The sequence below is a fragment of the Narcine bancroftii genome, chromosome 10 (genome assembly GCF_036971445.1).
Source record: "Narcine bancroftii isolate sNarBan1 chromosome 10, sNarBan1.hap1, whole genome shotgun sequence".
NCBI classification, from domain to species: Eukaryota; Metazoa; Chordata; class Chondrichthyes; order Torpediniformes; family Narcinidae; genus Narcine; species Narcine bancroftii.
The window spans coordinates 77,563,476-77,568,688 of NC_091478.1; the positions used below are offsets into that span (position 1 = coordinate 77,563,476).

Sequence of the window (5,213 nt, forward strand, 5' to 3'; positions counted from 1 at the left end):
AAGAATCTAAGATTACTTTGAAACTAGCCATTTACATGAGTAAATTGAAAACCAGAAATCAGGGAGATACTGATATGTACTGTGAGTGACCCTTCCAGACTTCTGTTGACTTTTTTGTATACCAGAAGGATGATCTTAATTATAACTGGTACATGAGATTAAATGTCCAACAACAAATCATTTCCCTGTCTTTAGGAAGAGGATATGCAAAATGTAAAACATAATCTGTAGCAATACCTTCAAAGGAATGTTATCCAATTTGTATGTAGGAAAATGTCTTAAATATTGCACTCTGTGACTATTCTTTGAATGAGACCAAACAGTACTAATGAGGTGACTCTGACTACCCACCACTGGTACCCCTCGTTCCTGCTGGCGTGACTTCAATAAAGACTGTGTTTTGGACTTTGTGGTTTGTTATTGTACCTTTTTGTACCCTGACTGAAGCACAACTTTAACAGGGAAGGAGCATCTCTGTGAATGCAAAGCTGGAGGGAAGGAGACAGAGGGAAAGGGGTGGGGGAGGGGGGGTGGAGAGAGGGAGAGGGAGAGAGAGAGAGAGAGAGAGAGAGAGAGAGAGATATTAAAGGCATTTCATGTCAGTCCTCCGTCTGGAGGCCGGCTACAAGAGTGGATTGGAAACTTAGAGGCGGGGCGACTGGTGACGTAGTGCCACCTATCATAAATATATGGCAGAGCAATTGCTCTGTGTTTCTCAGAACAGTTCCAGCTGCATGGGGGATTATGGGTAGGAAAGATGCCCATTGGACTGCTGCATTTTCAACCGCAGAGAGTGGCCCTGCGAAGACCGAAGCAACCCGGTGAAGCTGTCACAGCCCACACCGACCTCCCCGACTGCTTCCATCAGCCCCCACTGCCCCAACGGCTCCCACCGGCCCCCGCTGCCCTGCTGGCTCCCGCTGTTCCCTGCTGCCTGACACCCGTTGCCCCTGCTTTGAGGGGGTCATGGAGGGAGAGGAGTGAGTGGGGAGATGGGTCACGGGCTGACGGCATCATCAACCCGCCCCTAACCAGCCACCTATATCCTTCCTCCGAGAAGGGTTGGAATCCGTGCCTCGGAGTCGGCCATGGTGCATTGAGAGAGGTAAGTCTTTAGGTGTAAGGGTGAAGAACCTCCGCCTTTACAGACGGGTGTTTTCTCTGCTTGAAAGTGCCTAAAGAGAGCTAGAGGAAAGGAGGAAAGGAAAGAAATGGGGGAGAGGGGGCTAACAGGAATTGGAGAAGTCAATGTTAATGTCATCTGGTTGGAGGGTGCCCAGACAGAATATGATGTGTTGTTCCTCCATTTTTCATGTGGTCTCAGTCTGGCAGTGCAGGAGACCATGGACAGAGATGTCAGCATGTGAATGGGACAGAGAATTGAAATGTATTCCCACTTGGAAATCCATGCTATTGCAGCAGACCGAGCAAAGGTCATCAGCAAAGCAATCTCCCAGTCTGTGTCCAATTTCTCCGATGTAGAGGAGATCACAATGGGAGCACCAAATGCAGTTGATGACCCTTTCAGATTTACAAGTGTATAGTTGCTTCACTTGGAAGGACTATTTGGGGCCCCAAATGGTGGTGAGGGAGCACGTGAGGGCATTTCCTGTGGTCACAGGGGCAGGTGCCAAGGGAGCAGTTGGAGGGAAGGAAGGAGTGGTCCCTGTGGTAGGCAAAGAGGGGAGGAGAAGGGAAGAAGTGTCTGTGGTGGGATCGTGTATTAGGTGGCGGAAATTACGGAGGATGATATATTAGATTCGGAGGCTAGTGGGGACAAGGAGAATCCTGTCCTTGTTGTGCATGGGGGTGGAGGGTGCCAGAGCAGATATGAGGGTATTGGTGGATATCTGGGGATGGAGACAGAGATCTGGAAATAGCCGAACATTGCTAGAGATGGACCAAGTGAATTTGAGATTGGGTTAAAGTTGGCAGCAAAATGGATAAAATTGACAAGCTCCTCATGGATACATGAGGCAGTACCTATGTAGTCGTCAGTGGAGCAGAGGAAGAGTTGAGGAGCCTTGCCTGTGTAGGGTTGTAGCCAGCAAATAGGCAAGTATAGCTGGGAGCCATGTGGGTACCTATGGCTACCACTTTGACTTAGAGGAAGTGGGATGAGTCAAAGGAGAAGTTATTGAGGGTGAGGACAAGTTTTGTTTGTTGAAGGAAAATACCTCATCTCAATAACTTCTGTTCCAGCTGGCAAATGTCAAATTGGTAGTGATCATCTACTGCAGCTAGTGTTCCTGTTGTGCTCTCCTCTACATCAGAGAGACTGGACACAGACTGGGAGATCACTTCACTGAACACTTTCAGTCTGTACATAACAATAGTGTGGATCTCCCAGTGGCCACCCATTTCAATTCTCCACTGCATTCCCTTCCCAACATCTTTATCCATAGTCTCATTCACTGCCAGTCTGAGACAACCCAAAAATTGGAGGAACACCTCATTTTCCACCCTGAGTGCTCTCCAACCAGATGGCATTAACATTGACTTCTTTAGTTTCCATTTGCCCACCCCCCATCTCTGTCTTTCCCTTGAGGAAGTGCTCGAGCCCAAAATGTCAGTAATATAGCTTTATCTCCTATGGATGCTGTAAGATAGGCTGAGTTTCTCTAGCATTTTGTGTGTGTTTTACTACACAGCATCTGCAGACTTTAGTGTTTCACCTCTTTGTCTCCTTCCCTCTAGTTCTCATTCTCTCTCTCCCTTTCCTTCTGTCTCCTTTCCTCTAGCTCTGGATTCACAGAGCCACACCCCTCCCCTTGCCTACTTTTTACTCACATCTTGATGAAGGGCTAAGGCCTGAAATGTTGGTCAGACATCCAAAACTGCTGGAAGATGCACTTTAGTCTGCCCGAAACCTGTGGCTCTTCTTTCTTTGGCTTGGCTTCGCGGATGAAGATTTATGGAGGGGTAATGTCCACGTCAGCTGCAGACTCGTTTGTGGCTGACAAGTCCGATGCGGGACAGGCAGACACGGTTCCAGCAGTTGCAAGGGAAAATTGGTGGGTTGGGGTTGGGTGTTGGGTTTTTCCTCCTTTGTCTTTTGTCAGTGAGGTGGGCTCTGCGGTCTTCTTCAAAGGAGGTTGCTGCCCGCCGAACTGTGAGGCGCCAAGATGCACGATTGGAGGCGATATCAACCCACTGGTGGTGGTCAATGTGGCAGGCACCAAGAGATTTCTTTAGGCAGTCCTTGTACCTCTTCTTTGGTGCACCTCTGTCTCGGTGGCCAGTGGAGAGCTCGCAATAGAACATGATCTTGGGAAGGTGATGGTCCTTCATTCTGGAGAGAAATATCAGTGCAGGAATGCTGCTGGCTTGCTCATTCCAGGCTGCAGGAATGTATGCTGAGGGACACACTGAGGCTTGGGGCAGCTAACATGAGGGTGCTGTGGGGAAGGACCACAGTCTAGAGCAGCTGTTCTCAACTTTTTTAGGCTTGGACCCTTTAGAACTTTATGGGCCTCCCCTGTGAAGCAAATAAGTTTAGTTGGTTTATTTCATACTTCTCTCCTACCTTCTACATAAAAAACATTATTTCACGATTTCAGTCTGTGCCCCCCCCAATGTTTTTTTAACCCTCCCCAAGGTGTTATTCCCTTTGGGAATGACTGGTCTGGAATCTTTTGTTGCCGTCATCGAGGGGGTGAACCTGAGGTGAAGCCCCTCTAACAACAGTGGGAGGAGTCATGACAAGGTGGCAATGGTGTAAATAGAAATTAATGTAACAATGTTCAATGATGGAAATGTATGGATATGAAACTAAGCTTGGGAAGAGACTTTGAATATTTTTCTTTGTAAATATTTTATTATGAATGAAGTCTATTTTTGGTTAAAAAAAATCTTTACCTCCTTACCCTTTATCTTTATCACTGTTTGGTACAGAGGTGCCAAAGCTCAGGACAAGGAAAAGCTACAGAGGGTTATTAACTTGGCCTGCAACATCCGGCCACCAAATTTCACTCCATCGAGGACATCTACAAGAGGCGGTGTCTGTAGAAAAGCAGGAACGCACCCCCCCCCCCCCCCACCACCACCCAGGCCACACCCTCTTCACTCTGTTACCATCAGGAAAATGGTACAAGAGCCTGAAGACGAGCTCCCAGCAGCACAACGACAGCTTCTTTCCCGCCGCCATCAGATTCCTGAATGATCAATGAACCAAAGACTCTGCCTTTTCGTGCACTATTTTGATTTACAGCTGCTGCAATATAACACATTTCGTGACTTGTTCATGACAATAAATTCTGATTCTGGCTCTGATTCTCTGGACCTTGCGAGACCTACTGCTTTCCTCCAACATTTTTGTGTTTTAACTACCATTATGCTGTACTTTTTCCAAGAAAGAGCCTCATCCAACCAGACAGCAAGAGAAGTAAATAGTGGCTTTAGAAACTGTATGACTAGTGGTAATCACATGCCGACATTCAATATTATATCAATTCTCAAAGCAAAAATTGTGTTATCTAAAGGATGATTCATCCACCCACTCATTTGTTCATTCATTCATACCCCTATTCAGTTTGCAACCTGCATCTTTATCAGAGCAGTTTTGACTAAGAGTCTCAAATCTGAAACATTTACTGTTTCTCTTTCCACAGTGGAAACTACAGTGATTTTTCTCAAGCTTTGCATTGATCTTGGGACAACAAACATAATTCTTATCAAAATCACACTGGCTGTACCTCACAACATGTCTAATGATCCTCCAAGAGTCCAACCAATTTTTTTACAACAAATCAAGCAGAATAATCGGCAAAGGATTCTTCAACACCTGTCATATTATTACTCCCTGACACAGCTCTAGAAGGAACCAAAAACTTGAAAACAGCAAAAAGAAACAAGCCAGTAACTACCATAGGGGTTGCTGAATGTCCTGGCTGCTTCTGAATGCATGGTCAAATGTGTGTGTTGGGGAACGGCATTGCTATTCATATCATAATATGGCAACAATGCATATTTCTAGCAATCATTCAATACCAATGTGCTAATACTTCACGGTTACAGTTTTTTTGCCATGATTGTGAGCTTGTGCCTGAGATGGCATTTTGAAACTTAAGGATTTTATTTTGAATATTTTATTTAAAATATAAAAACCATGATACATACAATCAAAGAGATAAGCATTACAAACATAATAAAAATACATGATATTTAAATCTCCCCTTACCACCCTAACCCTCTAACCACCCCCCCCTACCCAT

The 5,213-nt window shown here is 45.7% G+C and overlaps 1 long non-coding RNA gene across 1 annotated transcript; it reads left to right on the forward strand.

The window, feature by feature from the left end:
* Positions 1-697: 697 nt before the first annotated feature.
* Positions 698-4,272, forward strand: LOC138744804 (uncharacterized). The gene is made up of 2 exons (XR_011345768.1): positions 698-1,105; positions 3,895-4,272. It is a non-coding gene; the product is annotated as an uncharacterized lncRNA (long non-coding RNA).
* The last annotated feature ends 941 nt before the right edge of the window (positions 4,273-5,213 follow it).